This window comes from Oncorhynchus nerka, unplaced genomic scaffold (assembly GCF_034236695.1).
Source record: "Oncorhynchus nerka isolate Pitt River unplaced genomic scaffold, Oner_Uvic_2.0 unplaced_scaffold_1341, whole genome shotgun sequence".
Classification (NCBI taxonomy): domain Eukaryota; kingdom Metazoa; phylum Chordata; class Actinopteri; order Salmoniformes; family Salmonidae; genus Oncorhynchus; species Oncorhynchus nerka.
In genome coordinates, this window is record NW_027040012.1 from 37,525 (window position 1) to 61,122 (window position 23,598).

General features: G+C 44.8%; 1 protein-coding gene across 1 annotated transcript in view; it reads right to left on the reverse strand.

The window, feature by feature from the left end:
• LOC135568916 (spermatogenesis-associated protein 31H1-like) overlaps nucleotides 1-23,598 on the reverse strand; it is a 32,533-nt gene that overhangs the window by 4,386 nt on the left and 4,549 nt on the right. The window lies entirely within an intron of this gene.

The following is a 23,598-nucleotide window of genomic DNA, read 5'->3' on the forward strand; positions in this document are numbered from 1 at the left end:
TAGGAATTATTTCAGGCTTGTATTCTGAAAAATGAGGGAGTAAGACCTCTCTGAATGTGTGGACACTGCCGTGTCCCAGAGCTTTTTCATGCACGAGACCCAAGCGAGTGCCTTTCTTGTTTACCTTTTATATTGACTACGTTATTGTCCGGTTGAAATATTATCGATTATTTAGGCTAAAAACAACCTGAGGATTGATTATGAACATCGTTTGAAATGTTTCTACGAACTTTACGGATGCTATTTGGATTTTTCTTCTGCCTGTGACTGTGTTTGAGCCTGTGGATTACTGAAGAAAACGCGCAAACAAAACTGAGGTTTTTGGATATAAAGAGAGACTTTATCAAACAAAACAAACATTTTGTGAGTAAATTAATTTCTTCTGAGTGCAACCATATGGAGATCATCAAAGGTAAGTGATTATTTTTCTCTCTATTTCTGCCTTGTGAAACTCTTCTACTTGGCTGGTTACTGTTTGTGATTATTGTTCTGCTGGGCGCTGTTCTCAGATAATCGCATGGTTTGCTTTCAGCGTAAAGCCTTTTTGAAATCTGACACCGCGGTTGGATTAACAAGTTCATCTTTAAACCGATGTATAACACTTGTAAGTTTCATTCATTTTTATATATTTATGAATTTTATTTATATTATTTATATGAGTATTTCTGTTTTTGAATTTGGCGCTCTGCAATTTCACTGGATGTTGGCCAGGTGGGACGCTAGCGTGCCAAGTACCCTAGTGAGGATATCTTACCTATGTCCTTGCCGTGTCTGAATCCTGGCTCAGGAAGGCCACCAAAAATTCAGAGATTTCCATACCCAACTATAACATCTTCCGTCAAGATAGAACTGCCAAAGGGGGCGGAGTTGCAGTCTACTGCAGAGATAGCCTGCAAAGTAATGTCATACTTTCCAGGTCCATACCCAAACAGTTCGAACTACTAATTTTGAAAATTACTCTCTCCAGAAATAAGTCTCTCACTGTTGCCGCCTGCTACCGACCACCCTCAGCTCCCAGCTGTGCCCTGGACACCATTTGTGAATTGATCGCCCCCCATCTAGCTTCAGCGTTTGTTCTGTTAGGTGACCTAAACTGGGATATGCTTAACACCCCGGCAGTCCTACAATGTAAGCTAGATGCCCTCAATCTCACACAAATCATCAAAGAACCCACCAGGTACAACCCTAACTCTGTAAACAAGGGCACCCTCATAGACGTCATCCTGACCAACTGGCCCTCCAAATACACCTCCGCTGTCTTCAACCAGGATCTCAGCGATCACTGCCTCATTGCCTGTATCCGCCACGGAGCTGCAGTCAAACGACCACCCCTCATCACTGTCAAACGCTCCCTAAAACACTTCTGTGAGCAGGCCTTTCTAATCGACCTGGCCCGGGTATCCTGGAAGGACATTGACCTCATCCCGTCAGTTGAGGATGCCTGGTCATTCTTTAAAAGTAACTTCCTCACCATTTTAGATAAGCATGCTCCGTTCAAAAAATGCAGAACCAAGAACAGATACAGCCCTTGGTTCACTCCAGACCTGACTGCCCTCGACCAGCACAAAAACATCCCGTGGCGGACTGTAATAGCATCGAATAGCCCCCGTGATATGCAACTGTTCAGGGAAGTCAGGAACCAATACACGCAGTCAGTCAGGAAAGCTAAGGCCAGCTTCTTCAGGCAGAAGTTTGCATCCTGTAGCTCCAACTCCAAAAAGTTCTGGGACACTGTGAAGTCCATGGAGAACAAGAGCACCTCCTCCCAGCTGCCCACTGCACTGAGGCTAGGTAACACGGTCTCCACCGATAAATCCATGATTATCGAAAACTTCAATAAGCACTTCTCAACGGCTGGCCATGCCTTCCGCCTGGCTACTCCAACCTCGGCCAACAGCTCCGCCCCACCCGCAGCTCCTCGCCCAAGCCTCTCCAGGTTCTCCTTTACCCAAATCCAGATAGCAGATGTTCTGAAAGAGCTGCAAAACCTGGACCTGTACAAATCAGCTGGGCTTGACAATCTGGACCCTCTATTTCTGAAACTATCTGCCGCCATTGTCACAACCCCTATTACCAGCCTGTTCAACCTCTCTTTCATATCGTCTGAGATCCCCAAGGATTGGAAAGCTGCCGCAGTCATCCCCCTCTTCAAAGGGGGAGACACCCTGGACCCAAACTGCTATAGACCTATATCCAACCTGCCCTGCCTATCTAAGGTCTTCGAAAGCCAAGTCAACAAACAGGTCACTGACCATCTCGAATCCCACCGTACCTTCTCCGCTGTGCAATCTGGTTTCCGAGCCGGTCACGGGTGCACCTCAGCCACACTCAAGGTACTAAACGATATCATAACCGCCATCGATAAAAGACAGTACTGTGCAGCCGTCTTCATCGACCTCGCCAAGGCTTTCGACTCTGTCAATCACCATATTCTTATCGGCAGACTCAATAGCCTCGGTTTTTCGGATGACTACCTTGCCTGGTTCACCAATTACTTTGCAGACAGAGTTCAGTGTGTCAAATCGGAGGGCATGCTGTCTGGTCCTCTGGCAGTCTCTATGGGGGTGCCACAGGGTTCAATTCTCGGGCCGACTCTTTTCTCTGTATATATCAATGATGTTGCTCTTGCTGCGGGCGATTCCCTGATCCACCTCTACGCAGACGACACCATTCTATATACTTTCGGCCCGTCATTGGACACTGTGCTATCTAACCTCCAAACGAGCTTCAATGCCATACAGCACTCCTTCCGTGGCCTCCAACTGCTCTTAAACGCGAGTAAAACCAAATGCATGCTTTTCAACCGATCGCTGCCTGCACCCGCATGCCCGACTAGCATCACCACCCTGGATGGTTCCGACCTTGAATATGTGGACATCTATAAGTACCTAGGTGTCTGGCTAGACTGCAAACTCTCCTTCCAGACTCACATCAAACATCTCCAATCGAAAATCAAATCAAGAGTCTGCTTTCTATTCCGCAACAAAGTAAAACTGACTATCCTACCGATCCTCGACTTCAGCGATGTCATCTACAAAATGGCTTCCAACACTCTACTCAGCAAACTGGATGCAGTCTATCACAGTGCCATCCGTTTTGTCACCAAAGCACCTTATACCACCCACCACTGCGACTTGTATGCTCTAGTCGGCTGGCCCTCGCTACATATTCGTCGCCAGACCCACTGGCTCCAGGTCATCTACAAGTCCATGCTAGGTAAAGCTCCGCCTTATCTCAGTTCACTGGTCACGATGGCAACACCCATCCGTAGCACGCGCTCCAGCAGGTGTATCTCACTGATCATCCCTAAAGCCAACACCTCATTTGGCCGCCTTTCGTTCCAGTACTCTGCTGCCTGTGACTGGAACGAACTGCAAAAATCGCTGAAGTTGGAGACTTTTATCTCCCTCACCAACTTCAAACATCAGCTATCCGAGCAGCTAACCGATCGCTGCAGCTGTACATAGTCTATTGGTAAATAGCCCACCCATTTTCACCTACCTCATTCCCATACTGTTTTTATACTGTTTTTTATTTATTTACTTTTCTGCTCTTTTGCACACCAATATCTCTACCTGTACATGACCATCTGATCATTTATCACTCCAGTGTTAATCTGCAAAATTGTATTATTCGCCTACCTCCTCATGCCTTTTGCACACATTGTATATAGACTGCCCATTTTTTTCTACTGTGTTATTGACTTGTTAATTGTTTACTCCATGTGTAACTCTGTGTTGTCTGTTCACACTGCTATGCTTTATCTTGGCCAGGTCGCAGTTGCAAATGAGAACTTGTTCTCAACTAGCCTACCTGGTTAAATAAAGGTGTTCTCAACTAGCCTACCTGGTTAAATAAAGGTGTTCTCAACTAGCCTACCTGGTTAAATAAAGGTGTTCTCAACTAGCCTACCTGGTTAAATAAAGGTGTTCTCAACTAGCCTACCTGGTTAAATAAAGGTGAAATAAAAAAATAAATAAAAATATGAGTAATGTTTTCTGACTCAAATAGAATTCCCTCAACATTGCGGATGTGTAAAAGGTTTCAGATCTAATTTTCTTGATATAAACTATAAGTTATGGGTGGAGGTGGAAAGATGCCTGTCAGAAGTTTACTTTTAATCCGTCTATCTGCATATTTCAAGATGGGGCATTTGGGGGCGCGGTGAGATACCCAATGGGTTTCAAATGACTCTCCATCAGACAGTGGATGAATCAAATGACTCTCCATCAGACAGTGGATGAATCAAAAGCCTCTCCATCAGACAGTGGATGAATCAAAAGACTCTCCATCAGACAGTGGATGAATCAAAAGACTCTTATTATCTAAATATGAAACAAAATGGGGAAATAGTACAATTTGAAGCCATATGGAAGGGGTACTCAAGTACTCTTTGAGAAGGTCCGTCACACAAATGTCCTTGGTGGAAACGGTGCCATTGCCACCTTGCAACCCATGCTGATAAATCTAATTTATCAGCGTAATAACAAACCCCCACCTGGCAACCCATGTAACCCCAAACTGTTCACACCCCTTTTGTTCCAGGAGAGAAAATGTTGCAATTTTAAAGACAATTTCCCACAATTCTACACATTTTTCATGGGGCAGATATTTTTCTGTTTTAAAGCTAATTTCCTGCAACTCTACGCTTCCATGTCTTATGTGTGTTTATATAATACCAGGTGTCGAAGACCGGCCGAGTAAAACATTAAAAAACACCAGTCCGTATTGACCCTGTTCTGGGTCCGGATCTGGACCGCGGTCCACCAGTTGAGTATGGGGGCTATATGGCATAAAATATTACAAACACTGGAGATATTCAAAGGATGAGGAAGGAGCTAAATGTGATTGTGAGACAGGCAGGATGGGTGGATATGTTGGGAACATGTGGGTCAGAGCAGGTGAGACAGGCAGGATGGGTGGATATGTTGGGAACATGTGGGTCAGAGCATGTGAGACGGGCAGGATGGGTGGATATGTTGGGAACATGTGAGACAGGCAGGATGGGTGGATATGTTGGGAACATGTGGGTCAGACAGCAGGATGGTGGATAAAGGGGAACATTCAGGATGGGTGGATAAAGGTGTTTGGGAACATGTGGGTCAGAGCAGGTGATGGCAGGATGGGTGGATATGTTGGGAACATGTGTAAGGTCAGAGCAGGTGAGACAGGCAGGATGGGTGGATATGTTGGGAACATGTGGGTCAGAGCAGGTGAGACAGGCAGGATGGGTGGATATGTTGGGAACATGTGGGTGGGTTATGGATTGTTCAAGAGCATGTGGACAGGCAGGATGGGTGGTGTTGGGAACATGTGGGTCAGAGCAGGTGAGACAGGCAGGATGGGTGGATATGTTGGGAACATGTGGGTCAGAGCAGGTGAGACAGGCAGGATGGGTGGATATGTTGGGAACATGTGGGTCAGAGCATGTGAGACGGGCAGGATGGGTGGATATGTTGGGAACATGTGAGACAGGCAGGATGGATGGATATGTTGGGAACATGTGGGTCAGAGCAGGTGAGACAGGCAGGATGGGTGGATATGTTGGGAACATGTGGGTCAGAGCAGGTGAGACAGGCAGGATGGGTGGATATGTTGGGAACATGGTGAGACAGGCAGGATGGGTGGATATGTTGGGAACATGTGGGTCAGAGCAGGGTGTGGGTGGATATGTTGGGAACATGGGGCAGGGGGCAGGTGAGACAGGCAGGATGGGTGGATATGTTGGGAACATGTGGGTCAGAGCAGGTGAGACAGGCAGGATGGGTGGATATGTTGGGAACATGTGGGTCAGAGCAGGTGAGACAGGCAGGATGGTGGATATGAACATGTGGGTCAGAGCAGGATGGGTGGATATGTTGGGAACATGTGGGTCAGAGCAGGTGAGACAGGCAGGATGGGTGGTGGATATGTTGGGAACATGTGAGACAGGCAGGATGGGTGGATATGTTGGGAACATGTGAGACAGGCAGGATGGGTGGATATGTTGGGAACATGTGGGTCAGAGCAGGTGAGACAGGTGATATGTTGGGAACATGGCAGGAGGATGGGTGGATATGGAACATGTGGGTCATGGGGCAGGTGAGACAGGCAGGATTGGATATGTTGGGAACATGTCAGGCAGGTGAGACAGGCAGGATGGGTGGATATGTTGGGAACATGTGAGACAGGCAGGATGGGTGGATATGTTGGGAACATGGCAGGCAGGATGGGTGGATATGTTGGGAACATGATGGAGACAGGCAGGATGGATGGATATGTTGGGAACATGTGGGTCAGAGACAGGCAGGATGGGTGGATATGACATGTGGGTCAGGATGGGTGGGTGGATATGTTGGGAACATGGGAACATGGGTGGATATGTTGGGAACATGAGAGCAGGTGAGACAGGCAGGATGGGTGGATATGTTGGGAACATGTGGGTCAGAGCAGGTGAGACAGGCAGGATGGGTGGATATGTTGGGAACATGTGGGTCAGAGCAGGTGAGACAGGCAGGATGGGTGGATATGTTGGGAACATGTGGGTCAGAGCATGGTGAGACAGGCAGGATGGGTGGATATGTTGGGAACATGTGATGTGGATGGATATGTTGGGAACATGTGGGTCAGAGCAGGTGAGACAGGCAGGATGGGTGGATATGTTGGGAACATGTGGGTCAGAGCAGGTGAGACAGGCAGGATGGGTGGATATGTTGGGAACATGTGGGTCAGAGCAGGTGAGACAGGCAGGATGGGTGGATATGTTGGGAACATGTGGGTCAGAGCAGGTGAGACAGGCAGGATGGGTGGATATGTTGGGAACATGTGAGACAGGCAGGATGGGTGGATATGTTGGGATCATGTGAGACAGGCAGGATGGGTGGATATGTTGGGAACATGTGGGTCAGAGCAGGTGAGACAGGCAGGATGGGTGGATATGTTGGGAACATGTGAGACAGGCAGGATGGGTGGATATGTTGGGAACATGTGGGTCAGAGCAGGTGAGACAGGCAGGATGGGTGGATATGTTGGGAACATGTGGGTCAGAGCAGGTGAGACAGGCAGGATGGGTGGATATGTTGGGAACATGTGGGTCAGAGCAGGTGAGACAGGCAGGATGGGTGGATATGTTGGGAACATGTGGGTCAGAGCAGGTGAGACAGGCAGGATGGGTGGATATGTTGGGAACATGTGGGTCAGAGCAGGTGAGACAGGCAGGATGGGTGGATATGGTGGGAACATGTGGGTCAGAGCAGGTGAGACAGGCAGGATGGGTGGATATGTTGGGAACATGTGGGTCAGAGCAGGTGAGACAGGCAGGATGGGTGGATATGTTGGGAACATGTGAGACAGGCAGGATGGGTGGATATGGTGGGAACATGTGAGTCAGAGCAGGTGAGACAGGCAGGATGGGTGGATATGCTGGGAACATGTGAGACAGGCAGGATGGGTGGATATGTTGGGAACATGTGGGTCAGAGCAGGTGAGACAGGCAGGATGGGTGGGTATGTTGGGAACATGTGGGTCAGAGCAGGTGAGACAGGCAGGATGGGTGGGTATGTTGGGAACATGTGAGACAGGCAGGATGGGTGGATATGTTGGGATCATGTGAGACAGGCAGGATGGGTGGATATGTTGGGAACATGTGAGACAGGCAGGATGGGTGGATATGATGGGATTCCTTCGACCTCATGGCTTGGTTTTTGCTCCGACATGCACTGTCAACTGTGGGACCTTATATAGACAGGTGTGTGCCTTTCCAAATCATGTCCAATCAGTTGAATTTACCACAGGTGGTCTCCAATCAAGTTGTAGAAACATCTCAAGGATGATCAATTGAAACAGGATGCACCTGAGCTACATTTTTTGTCTGAAGGCAAGGGTCTGAATACTTATGTAAATTTGGTATTTCTGTTGTATATTTAGAATAAATTAGCCAAACATTCTAGAAACCTGTTTTTACTTTGTCATTATAGGGTTGTGTGTGTAGATTTATGAGATTGTTTTCAAATTAAAATTAAAATAAGCCTGTAACGTAACAACATGTAGAAAAGTTGAAGGGGTCTGAATCCGTCCCGAAGGCACTGTATGTTTTTGTCATTGTCAGAAAGCAAAAATGAAATCTTATAAAAAATGATTATTTTAACTTAATAAGCTTCCTGTTAAGGCCTGGTAGAGCCATAACAAATATAGGGTAATGTAGGAAAAGTCACTAGACAAACCCAGCTGTGTCTATTGGTAGGGTAATGTAGGGAAATGTAACTTGCTGTGTATTGGTGGGAATGTAGAATAATGAAGGTAGACAAACTCAGTACATATGTCTTCAGGGTAATGTTGCTAAACAATGTGTTTAGGGTAATGTAATGTCAGTGTAGTAGTAGTTTAATCTCCTACACTCCATTCAGTGACCTGGGTTGGTCCTGGCTGGTTCTGATTGTTCCTGGTTAGTCGTGGTTGGTCCTGACTGGAATTGCTTGGTCCTAACTGGTCCTGGTTGGTCCTGACTGGTCCTGGTTGGTCCTGGTCATTCCTGGATGGTCCTGGTTGGTCCTGACTGGTCCTGGTTGGTCCTGCCTGGTCCTGGTTGGTCCTGGTTAGTCTTGGTTGGTCCTGGTCAGTCCTGGTTAGTCCTGGTTAGTCCTGGTTGGTCCTGACTGGTCCTGGTCATTCCTGGTTAGTCTTGGTTGGTCCTGGTTGGTCCTGGTCATTCCTGGTTGGTCCTGGTAATTTCTGGTTAGTCCTGGTTGGTCCTGACTGGTCCTGGTTGGTCCTGGTCATTCCTGGTTAGTCCTGGTTATTCCTGGTTGTCCTGGTTGGTCCTGGTCATTCCTGGTTAGTTCTGGTCATTCCTGGTTAGTCCTGGTTGGTCCTGACTGGTCCTGGTTGGTCCTGGTGATTCCTGTTTGGTCCTGGTTGGTTCTGACTGCTCCTGGTTGGTCCTGGTTAGTCCTGGTTGGTCCTGGTTGGTCCTGGTTGGTCCTGGTTGGTCCTGGTTGGTCCTGGTTGGTTCTGACTGCTCCTGGTTGGTCCTGGTTAGTCCTGGTTGGTCCTGGTTGGTTCTGACTGCTCCTGGTTGGTCCTGGTTAGTCCTGGTTGGTTCTGGCTGACTGATAACTCATCAGAGGGGTAATGTCTCACCCTGTCATGCAACATTCCCTAACAGTCAGTCAGATTCCATTACAACGTAGCCTGCAACTGACTGACTGGCTGCATGGCTTCCTGACTGACTGACTGAATGTCTGGCTGGCTGCATGGCTGACTGGCTGACTGGTTGACTGGTTGACTGGTTGACTGACTGCCTGCCTGACAGGTTGCACGGCTCCCTGACTGGTTGACTTGTTGACTGACTGACTCACTGACTGATAGACTGACTGGCTGGCTGGCTTGCTAGTTCATAGTGGATCCACTTAACGACAGTCTTAATGACCGTCATAAGTCAATGCTCTAACGACACTGACACTCAACCCCTTAACCACCCCATGAGGGCCCATAACAGCCCTGCCTCTACAGCCCTCATCTGGCATTGTCTCTGCTTAGCCAGGGACTGTTCAGTGGCCCAACATTCTTCTTCAGTTCTAAACACTTTCCCTGACTGACTAGTCAGCCTGCAGGGCATAAGGCTTGTCTTTAACAAAGGCCTCCATTCACACACAGAGAAGATGTGTCTTTAACCCAGGTCTCCAGTCACGCACAGAGAAGATGTGTCTTTAACCCAGGTCTCCAGTCACGCACAGAGAAGCTGTGAGTCATAAATAACCTCTGAACTCTACTTTCAGGTAGGAGTACTAGTCTGACTTTATATCCAAGTTTGAGTCATTAATAACCTCTGAACTCTACTTCCAGGAAGGACTATTGGAAAGCCTTTATGTCCCCGTTTGAGTCATTAATAACCTCTGAACTCTACTTCCAGGTAGGACTATTGGAAAGCCTTTCTGTTCCAGTTTGAGTCATTAATAACCTCTGAACTCTACTTCCAGGTAGGACTATTGGAAAGCCTTTATGTCCCCGTTTGAGTCATTAATAACCTCTGAACTCTACTTCCAGGAAGGACTATTGGAAAGCCTTTATTTCATTATGTCCCCTGAACTCTACTTCCAGGAAGGACTCATTCCCAAGTAACCTCTGAACTCTACTTCCAGGAAGGACTATTGGAAAGCCTTTATGTCCCAGTTTGAGTCATTAATAACCTCTGAACTCTACTTTCAGGTAGGAGTACTGGTCTGACTTTATATCCCAGTTTGAGTCATTAATAACCTCTGAACTCTACTTTCAGGTAGGAGTACTGGTCTGACTTTATATCCCAGTTTGAGTCATTAATAACCTCTGAACTCTACTTCCAGGAAGGACTATTGGAAAGCCTTTCTGTTCCAGTTTGAGTCATTAATAACCTCTGAACTCTACTTCCAGGAAGGACTATTGGAAAGCCTTTCTGTTTTTAGAAACACCGCTATTATATCTGTAGTACATCATCATCAATAAAAATACTAAAATGAACTGCTTATAGAGTTTCAATTACTCTCCTGCTGTCCCTCTCCTCACAATTCCTCGCCCTCCTCCTTACCACCATCCTCCTCCTCTCCCTTTCCTCTCCTCGTTCACGCTCCTCTCCCCCTCCTCTCCTCGTTCACGCTCCTCTCCCCCATTTCTCCCATTCCTCCAGCTTAGATGAATAATGTATTTCGGTACTCTTACTGCAGCCAGGCTCCTCGCACGTCCTGTCCAGTCCTCTCCTGTCAGACACATGAACACATGACTTCATTTGCTGAATCTTCAGAGTGGTTCAGACACAGTCCAAAAGGGTTATATAGAGACATACTGTCTCCGAGTGGTTCAGACACAGTCCAACAGGGTTATATAGAGACATACTGTCTCAGAGTGGTTCAGACACAGTCCAACAGGGTTATATAGAGACATACTGTCTCAGAGTGGTTCAGACACAGTCCAACAGGGGTTATATATATAGAGACATACTGTCTCAGAGTGGTTCAGACACAGTCCAACAGGGTTATATAGAGACATACTGTCTCAGAGTGGTTCAGACACAGTCCAACAGGGTTATATAGACACAGTCCAGACATGCTGTCTCAGAGTGGTTCAGTCCAACAGGGTTATATAGAGACATACTGTCTCAGAGTGGTTCAGACACAGTCCAACAGGGTTATATAGAGACATGCTGTCTCAGAGTGGTTCAGACACAGTCCAACAGGGTTATATAGAGACATGCTGTCTCAGAGTGGTTCAGACACAGTCCAACAGGGTTATATAGAGACATGCTGTCTCAGAGTGGTTCAGACACAGTCCAACAGGGTTATATAGAGACATGCTGTCTCAGAGTGGTTCAGACACAGTCCAACAGGGTTATATAGAGACATGCTGTCTCAGAGTGGTTCAGACACAGTCCAACAGGGTTATATAGAGACATGCTGTCTCAGAGTGGTTCAGACACAGTCCAACAGGGTTATATAGAGACATACTGTCTCAGAGTGGTTCAGACACAGTCCAACAGGGTTATATAGAGACATGCTGTCTCAGAGTGGTTCAGACACAGTCCAACAGGGTTATATAGAGACATGCTGTCTCAGAGTGGTTCAGACACAGTCCAACAGGGTTATATAAAGACATGCTGTCTCAGAGTGGTTCAGACACAGTCCAACAGGGTTATATAGAGACATGCTGTCTCAGAGTGGTTCAGACACAGTCCAACAGGGTTATATAGAGACATACTGTCTCAGAGTGGTTCAGACACAGTCCAACAGGGTTATATAGAGACATACTGTCTCAGAGTGGTTCAGACACAGTCCAACAGGGTTATATAGAGACATACTGTCTCAGAGTGGTTCAGACACAGTCCAACAGGGTTATATAGAGACATACTGTCTCAGAGTGGTTCAGACACAGTCCAACAGGGTTATATAGAGACATACTGTCTCAGAGTGGTTCAGACACAGTCCAACAGGGTTATATAGAGACATACTGTCTCAGAGTGGTTCAGACACAGTCCAACAGGGTTATATAGAGACATAGTGGAGCTCAGAGAGCTGGAGAGAGACATGGTGGAGCTCAGAGAGCTGGAGAGAGACATAGTGGAGCTCAGAGAGCTGGAGAGAGACATAGTGGAGCTCAGAGAGCTGGAGAGAGACATAGTGGAGCTCAGAGAGCTGGAGAGAGACATGGTGGAGCTCAGAGACCTAGTCCACACAATACAAACAGAACAAACCCACAAAACAGACCAGCACAACAACACCCCCCCAACAAGACCCTGAAGGGCAGAAGGTGGAGATAGACGGCTGTCTGAGAGAGCTGGCTGCTCTACAGACTGAGGTGAGAGAGCTGGCTGCTCTACAGACTGAGGTGAGAGAGCTGGCAGCTCTACAGACTGAGGTGAGAGAGCTGGCTGCTCTACAGACTGAGGTGAGAGATCTGGCTGCTCTACAGACTGAGGTGAGAGAGCTGGCTTCTCTACAGACTGAGGTGAGAGAGCTGGCTGCTCTACAGACTGAGGTGAGAGAGCTGGCTGCTCTACAGACTGAGGTGAGAGAGCTGGCTGCTCTACAGACTGAGATGAGAGAACTGGCTGCTCTACAGACTGAGGTGAGAGAGCTGGCTGCTCTACAGACTGAGGTGAGAGAACTTAAAGAGGCACACGCCCTCTTGACAACCCCCACCCCCACCTAATAGCACCCACACATCCACTGAGGACACACAAAAGCCAGGCTCTCAGAGCATTCACAGTAGGGAGGGAGAGAGACCTAGACAGAGGTCTGGTGGTCTGGTTATCACTGACCTCAACCCAGAATCTCTCAGAGCATTCACAGTAGGAAGGGAGAGAGACCTAGACAGAGGTCTGGTGGTCTGGTTATCACTGACCTCAACCCAGAATCTCTCAGAGCATTCACAGTAGGGAGGGAGAGAGACCTAGACAGAGGTCTGGTGGTCTGGTTATCACTGACCTCAACCCAGAATCTCTCAGAATCTCTCAGAGCATTCACAGTGAGGAGGGAGAGAGACCTAGACAGAGGTCTGGTGGTCTGGTTATCACTGACCTCAACCCAGAATCTCTCAGAGCATTCACAGTAGGGAGGGAGAGAGAGGGAGAGAGACCTAGACAGAGGTCTGGTGGTCTGGTTATCACTGACCTCAACCCAGAATCTCTCAGAGCATTCACAGTAGGGAGGGAGAGAGACCTAGACAGAGGTCTGGTGGTCTGGTTATCACTGACCTCAACCCAGAATCTCTCAGAGCATTCACAGTAGGGAGGGAGAGAGACCTAGACAGAGGTCTGGTGGTCTGGTTATCACTGACCTCAACCCAGAATCTCTCAGAGCATTCACAGTAGGGAGGAGAGAGACCTAGACAGAGGTCTGGTGGTCTGGTTATCACTGACCTCAACCCAGAATCTCTCAGAGCATTCACAGTAGGGAGGGAGAGAGACCTAGACAGAGGTCTGGTGGTCTGGTTATCACTGACCTCAACCCAGAATCTCTCAGAGCATTCACAGTAGGGAGGGAGAGAGACCTAGACAGAGGTCTGGTGGTCTGGTTATCACTGACCTCAACCCAGAATCTCTCAGAGCATTCACAGTAGGGAGGGAGAGAGACCTAGACAGAGGTCTGGTGGTCTGGTTATCACTGACCTCAACCCAGAATCTCTCAGAGCATTCACAGTAGGAAGGGAGAGAGACCTAGACAGAGGTCTGGTGGTCTGGTTATCACTGACCTCAACCCAGAATCTCTCAGAGCATTCACAGTGAGGAGGGAGAGAGACCTAGACAGAGGTCTGGTGGTCTGGTTATCACTGACCTCAACCCAGAATCTCTCAGAGCATTCACAGTAGGAAGGGAGAGAGACCTAGACAGAGGTCTGGTGGTCTGGTTATCACTGACCTCAACCCAGAATCTCTCAGAGCATTCACAGTAGGGAGGGAGAGAGACCTAGACAGAGGTCTGGTGGTCTGGTTATCACTGACCTCAACCCAGAATCTCTCAGAGCATTCACAGTAGGGAGGGAGAGAGACCTAGACAGAGGTCTGGTGGTCTGGTTATCACTGACCTCAACCCAGAATCTCTCAGAGCATTCACAGTAGGGAGGGAGAGAGACCTAGACAGAGGTCTGGTGGTCTGGTTATCACTGACCTCAACCCAGAATCTCTCAGAGCATTCACAGTGAGGAGGGAGAGAGACCTAGACAGAGGTCTGGTGGTCTGGTTATCACTGACCTCAACCCAGAATCTCTCAGAGCATTCACAGTCAGCCCACTGACACATTTACATTTACATTTAAGTCATTTAGCAGACGCTCTTATCCAGAGCGACTTACAAATTGGCACCCTTATCAGATCACAGCAAAATCACACTACTTGAATTAAATTAAATCAGCTCAATGTATCTGAAGAATCCATAGACTCTAACCACTTCTGGGGAAAACTGGAAAACAACCGGCAACATGTAGAGGTATCTATCCTAACCAGAGAAGTCTGGATAAACCACTTCTCCAATCTGATTGGCTCTAGAACAAACAGCAACATGTAGAGGTATCTATCCTAACCAGAGAGGTCTGGGTAAACCACTTCTCCAATCTGATTGGCTCTATAACAAAGAACAAACAGCAAAAACATATACATGGTCAAATACTAGCAGAATAATTTTTGCACGCCCAATTTTTCAGTTTTTGATTTGTTAAAAAAGTTTGAAATATCCAATAAATGTCGTTCCACTTCATGATTGTGTCCCACTTGTTGTTGATTCTTCACAAAAAAATACAGTTTTATATCTTTATGTTTGAAGCCTGAAATGTGGCAAAAGGTCGCAAAGTTCAAAGGGGGCCGAATACTTTCGCAAGGCACTGTATATCAACGAATTGGCGAGGGCACTAGAACAGTCTGCAGCACCCGGCCTCACCCTGCTGGAATCTGAGGTCAAATGTCTACTGTTTGCTCATGATCTGGTGCTTCTGTCCCCAACCAAGGAGGGACTACAGCAGCACCTAGATCTTCTGTACAGATAATGTCAGACCTGGGCCCTGACAGACCTGGGCCCTGACAGTAAATCTCAGTAAGATAAAAAAAATGTGTTCCATAAAAGGTCCAGGACCACAAATACAAATTCCATCTAGACACCGTTGCCCTAGAGCACACAAACAATTATACATACCTCGGCCTAAACATCAGCGCCACAGGTAACTTCAACAAAGCTGTGAACGAGCTGAGAGACAAGGCAAGAAGGCAAGACAAGACATACCAATTAGGAACTGGCAAAAAAAAGAATTGAATCAGTTATAGAACCCATTGCCCTTTATGGTTGTGAGGTCTGGGGTCCACTCACCCAGTTATAGAACCCATTGCCCTTTATGGTTGTGAGGTCTGGGCTCCGCTCACCAACCAAGAATTCACTAAATGGGACAAACACCAAATTGATACCAAAGAATATCATCCGTGTACAACCTAAAACACCAAATAATGCAGAGCAGAATTAGGCCGATACCCGCCAATTATAGGAATCCAGAAAAGAGCCGTTAAATTCTACAACCACCTAAAAGGAAGCCCTAAACAGAGAGTACACAGTGGCAGAATACCTGACCACTGTGACTGACCCAAAATGAAGGAAATCTTTGCCTATGTACAGACTTAGTCAGCAGAGCCTTGCAATTGAGAAAGGCCGCCATAGACAGACCTGGCTCTCAAGAGAAGACAGGCTACAGTATGTGCACACTGCCCACAAAATGAGGTGGAAACTGAGCTGCACTTCCTAACCTCCTATCAAATGTATGACCATATTAGAGAGACATATTTCCCACAGATTACATAGACCCACAAAGAATTTGAAAACTAATCCAATTTTGATAATCTCCCATATCTACTGGGTGAAATTCCACAGTGTGCCATCACAGCAGCAAGATTTGTGACCTGTTGCCACAAGAAAAGGGCAACCAGTGAAGAACAAACACCATTGTAAATACAACCCATATTTATGTGTATTTATTTTCCCTATTTGTACTTCATTACAACAAGGTGTATAGACAGAATATGACATTTTAAATGTCTTTTATTATTTTAGAAGTTTTGTGAGTGTAACGTTACTGTTAATTTTTTATTGTTTATTTCACTTCTGTATATTATCTACTTCACTTGCTTTGGTAATGTTAACATATGTTTCCCATGTCAATAAAGCCCTTGAATGTTTCTGTGTGTGCCGTGTGTGTTTGAGAGAGAGACAGAGAGAGAGAGGGAGAGAGAGAGACAGAGAGAGAGAGGGAGAGGGACAGAGAGAGAGAGAGAGAGAGAGAGAGAGAAGAGAGAGAGAGAGGGGACAGAGAGAGAGAGAGAGACAGAGAGAGAGAGAGAGAGAGAGAGAGAGAGAGAGAGAGAGAGAGAGAGAGAGAGAGAGAGACAGAGAGAGAGAGACAGAGACAGAGAGAGAGAGAGAGAGAGAGAGAGAGAGAGAGAGAGAGAGAGAGAGAGAGAGAGAGTTTTCATCAGTTTTCTCCTCACCTCACTCTGTTTATTTATTTGAGCCAAGTAAACCTCCCCTCCTCTCCATTTCCTCCTTTCCCTCGTCTCTCCCTCGTATTCACCCTGTTTAGTTGTCTGTCTCGCTGGGCTAGTTTTTGTGAAGCTGTTTGTTGTGAGGCTAGTTGTTGTGAGGCTAGTTGTTGTGAGGCTGGTTGTTGTGAGGCTGTTTGTTGTGAAGCTGGTTGTTGTGAAGCTGGTTGTTGTGAAGCTGGTTGTTGTGAAGCTGGTTGTTGTGAGGCTGTTTGTCGTGAGGCTGGTTGTTGTGAGGCTGGTTGTTGTGAGGCTGTTTGTCGTGAGGCTGGTTGTTGTGAGGCTGTTTATTGTGAGGCTGTTTGTTGTGAGGCTGTTTGTTGTGAGGCTGTTTGTTGTGAAGCTGTTTGTTGTGAGGCTGTTTGTTGTGAGGCTGTTTGTTGTGAGGCTGTTTGTTGTGAAGCTGGTTGTTGTGAGGCTGTTTGTTGTGAGGTTGTGAAGCTGGTTGTTGTGAAGCTGTTTGTTGTGAGGCTGGTTGTTGTGAAGCTGTTTGTTGTGAGGCTGGTTGTTGTGAGGCTTGTTGTTGTGAGGCTGGTTGTTGTGAGGCTGGTTGTTGTGAAGCTGGTTGTTGTGAAGCTGTTTGTTGTGAGGCTGGTTGTTGTGAAGCTGGTTGTTGTGAGGCTGTTTGTTGTGAGGCTGGTTGTTGTGAAGCTGTTTGTTGTGAGGCTGGTCGTTGTGAGGCTGGTTGTTGTGAAGCTGGTTGTTGTGAGGCTGGTTGTTGTGAGGCTGGTTGTTGTGAGGCTGGTTGTTGTGAGGCTGGTTAGAAAAACAAACATAGACTGCCCACCCCAACTCACGCCCTGACCATACTAAATAATGACAAAACAAATGAAATAAAGGTAACAACGTGACAGACTGTGTGTATATTTATCTCTGTTAATGTTCTGTTACCACCCTCTTGCTAATGACCAACGATCATGCAGCATGTGAAGCTCCGCAGAAAGAAACAACGGACCGGAAACAAAGACTGAAACACAAACAGCCAGTAACAAAATAACAACACACACACATTACTATAACCTGATATCAACACACACACATTACTATAACCTGATATCAACACACACATTACTATAACCTGATATCAACACACACACATTACTATAACCTGATATCAACACACACACATTACTATAACCTGATATCAACACACACACATTACTATAACCTGATATCAACACACACATTACTATAACCTGATATCAACACACACATTACTATAACCTGATATCAACACACACATTACTATAACCTGATATCAACACACACACATTACTATAACCTGATATCAACACACACATTACTATAACCTGATATCAACACACACACATTACTATAACCTGATATAAACAACACACACATTACTATAACCTGATATCAACACACACATTACTATAACCTGATATCAACACACACATTACTATAACCTGATATCAACACACACATTACTATAACCTGATATCAACACACACATATAACCTGATATCACACACACATTACTATAACCTGATATCAACACACACATTACTATAACCTGATATCAACACACACATTACTATAACCTGATATCAACACACACATTACTATAACCTGATATCAACACACACATTACTATAACCTGATATCAACACACACATTACTATAACCTGATATCAACACACACATTACTATAACCTGATATCAACACACACACATTACTATAACCTGATATCAACACACACATTACTATAACCTGATATCAACACACACATTACTATAACCTGATATCAACACACACATTACTATAACCTGATATCAACACACACACATTACTATAACCTGATATCAACACACACATTACTATAACCTGATATCAACACACACATTACTATAACCTGATATCAACACACACATTACTATAACCTGATATCAACACACACACATTACTATAACCTGATATCAACACACACACATTACTATAACCTGATATCAACACACACACATTACTATAACCTGATATCAACACACACATTACTATAACCTGATATCAACACACACATTACTATAACCTGATATCAACACACACATTACTATAACCTGATATCAACACACACACATTACTATAACCTGATATCAACACACACACACACATTACTATAACCTGATATCAACACACACATTACTATAACCTGATATCAACACACACATTACTATAACCTGATATCAACACACACATTACTATAACCTGATATCAACACACACATTACTATAACCTGATATCAACACACACATTACTATAACCTGATATCAACACACACACATTACTATAACCTGATATCAACACACACATTACTATAACCTGATATCAACACACACATTACTATAACCTGATATCAACACACACATTACTATAACCTGATATCAACACACACATTACTATAACCTGATATCAACACACACATTACTATAACCTGATATCAACACACACATTACTATAACCTGATATCAAACCTGATATCACACACACATTACTATTACTATAACCTGATATCAACACACACATTACTATAACCTGATATCAACACACACATTACTATAACCTGATATCAACACACACATTACTATAACCTGATATCAACACACACATTACTATAACCTGATATCAACACACACATTACTATAACCTGATATCAACACACACATTACTATAACCTGATATCAACACACACACATTACTATAACCTGATATCAACACACACATTACTATAACCTGATATCAACACACACACATTACTATAACCTGATATCAACACACACATTACTATAACCTGATATCAACACACACATTACTATAACCTGATATCAACACACACATTACTATAACCTGATATCAACACACACATTACTATAACCTGATATCAACACACACACATTACTATAACCTGATATCAACACACACACATTACTATAACCTGATATCAACACACACATTACTATAACCTGATATCAACACACACACATTACTATAACCTGATATCAACACACACATTACTATAACCTGATATCAACACACACATTACTATAACCTGATATCAACACACATTACTATAACCTGATATCAACACACACATTACTATAACCTGATATCAACACACACATTACTATAACCTGATATCAACACACACATTACTATAACCTGATATCAACACACACATTACTATAACCTGATATCAACAACACACACATTACTATAACCTGATATCAACACACACATTACTATAACCTGATATCAACACACACATTACTATAACCTGATATCAACACACACATTACTATAACCTGATATCAACACACACATTACTATAACCTGATATCAACACACACATTACTATAACCTGATATCAACACACACATTACTATAACCTGATATCAACACACACATTACTATAACCTGATATCAACACACACATTACTATAACCTGATATCAACACACACATTACTATAACCTGATATCAACACACACACATTACTATAACCTGATATCAACACACACATTACTATAACCTGATATCAACACACACATTACTATAACCTGATATCAACACACACATTACTATAACCTGATATCAACACACACATTACTATAACCTGATATCAACACACACATTACTATAACCTGATATCAACACACACATTACTATAACCTGATATCAACACACACACATTACTATAACCTGATATCAACACACACATTACTATAACCTGATATCAACACACACATTACTATAACCTGATATCAACACACACATTACTATAACCTGATATCAACACACACATTACTATAACCTGATATCAACACACACACATTACTATAACCTGATATCAACACCACATTACTATAACCTGATATCAACACACACATTACTATAACCTGATATCAACACACACACATTACTATAACCTGATATCAACACACACATTACTATAACCTGATATCAACACACACATTACTATAACCTGATATCAACACACACATTACTATAACCTGATATCAACACACACATTACTATAACCTGATATCAACACACACACATTACTATAACCTGATATCAACACACACATTACTATAACCTGATATCAACACACACATTACTATAACCTGATATCAACACACACATTACTATAACCTGATATCAACACACACATTACTATAACCTGATATCAACACACACATTACTATAACCTGATATCAACACACACATTACTATAACCTGATATCAACACACACATTACTATAACCTGATATCAACACACACATTACTATAACCTGATATCAACACACACATTACTATAACCTGATATCAACACACACATTACTATAACCTGATATCAACACACACACATTACTATAACCTGATATCAACACACACATTACTATAACCTGATATCAACACACACATTACTATAACCTGATATCAACACACACACATTACTATAACCTGATATCAACACACACATTACTATAACCTGATATCAACACACACATTACTATAACCTGATATCAACACACACATTACTATAACCTGATATCAACACACACATTACTATAACCTGATATCAACACATATCACACACACATTACTATAACCTGATATCAACACACACACATTACTATAACCTGATATCAACACACACATTACTATAACCTGATATCAACACACACATTACTATAACCTGATATCAACACACACATTACTATAACCTGATATCAACACACACATTACTATAACCTGATATCAACACACACATTACTATAACCTGATATCAACACACACATTACTATAACCTGATATCAACACACACATTACTATAACCTGATATCAACACACACACATTACTATAACCTGATATCAACACACACATTACTATAACCTGATATCAACACACACATTACTATAACCTGATATCAACACACACATTACTATAACCTGATATCAACACACACATTACTATAATCAACACACACATTACTATAACCTGATATCAACACACACACATTACTATAACCTGATATCAACACACACATTACTATAACCTGATATCAACACACACATTACTATAACCTGATATCAACACACACACATTACTATAACCTGATATCAACACACACATTACTATAACCTGATATCAACACACACATTACTATAACCTGATATCAACACACACATTACTATAACCTGATATCAACACACACATTACTATAACCTGATATCAACACACACATTTTACTATAACCTGATATCAACACACACATTACTATAACCTGATATCAACACACACATTACTATAACCTGATATCAACACACACACATTACTATAACCTGATATCAACACACACATTACTATAACCTGATATCAACACACACACATCAGTACAATCTGATGGTTGTAACCTGTTCAGAGAACTAATGGTTATCAAACTGCAAACAAACATTGGGGAACAAACAGCAGGTCCATGGTGCTGAGGGAACAAACAGCAGGTCCATGGTGCTGAGGGAACAAACAAACAGCAGGTCCATGGTGCTGAACCTGAACAAACAGCAGGTCCATGGAGTGCTGAGGGAACAAACAGCAGGTCCATGGTGCTGAGGGAACAAACAGCAGGTCCATGGTGCTGAGGGAACAAACAGCAGGTCCATGGTGCTGAGGGAACAAACAGCAGGTCCATGGTGCTGAGGGAACAAACAAACAGCAGGTCCATGGTGCTGAGGGAACAAACAGCAGGTCCATGGTGCTGAGGGAACAAACAGCAGGTCCATGGTGCTGAGGGAACAAACACCAGGTCCATGGTGCTGAGGGGGAACAAACAGCAGGTCCATGGTGCTGAGGGAACAAACAAACAGCAGGTCCATGGTGCTGAGGGAACAAACAGCAGGTCCATGGTGCTGAGGGAACAAACACCAGGTCCATGGTGCTGAGGGAACAAACAAACAGCAGGTCCATGGTGCTGAGGGAACAGGGAACAAACAGCAGGTCCATGGTGCTGAGGGAACAGGGAACAAACAGCAGGTCCATGGTGCTGAGGGAACAGGGAACAAACAGCAGGTCCATGGTGCTGAGGGAACAGGGAACAAACAGCAGGTCCATGGTGCTGAGGGAACAAACACCAGGTCCATGGTGCTGAGGGAACAAACAGCAGGTCCATGGTGCTGAGGGAACAAACAGCAGGTCCATGGTGCTGAGGGAACAAACAGCAGGTCCATGGTGCTGAGGGAACAAACAGCAGGTCCATGGTGCTGAGGGAACAAACAGCAGGTCCATGGTGCTGAGGGAACAGGGAACAAACAGCAGGTCCATGGTACTGAGGGAACAAACACCAGGTCCATGGTGCTGAGGGAACAAACAGCAGGTCCATGGTGCTGAGGGAACAAACACCAGGTCCATGGTGCTGAGGGAACAAACACCAGGTCCATGGTGCTGAGGGAACAGGGAACAAACACCAGGTCCATGATGCTGAGGGAACAGGGAACAAACAGCAGGTCCATGGTGCTGATGGAACAGGGAACAAACAGCAGGTCCATGGTGCTGAGGGAACAAACACCAGGTCCATGGTGCTGAGGGAACAAACAGCAGGTCCATGGTGGTGAGGGAACAAACACCAGGTCCATGGTGCTGAGGGAACAAACACCAGGTCCATGGTGCTGAGGGAACAAACAGCAGGTCCATGGTGCTGAGAGAACAAACACCAGGTCCATGGTGCTGAGGGAACAAACAGCAGGTCCATGGTGCTGAGGGAACAAACACCAGGTCCATGGTGCTGAGGGAACAAACACCAGGTCCATGGTGCTGAGGGAACAAACACCAGGTCCATGGTGCTGAGGGAACAAACACCAGGTCCATGGTGCTGAGGGAACAAACACCAGGTCCATGGTGCTGAGGGAACAGGGAACAAACAGCAGGTCCATGGTGCTGAGGGAACAAACAGCAGGTCCATGGTGCTGAGGAACAGGGAACAAACACCAGGTCCATGGTGCTGAGGGAACAAACAGCAGGTCCATGGTGCTGAGGGAACAAACACCAGGTCCATGGTGCTGAGGGAACAAA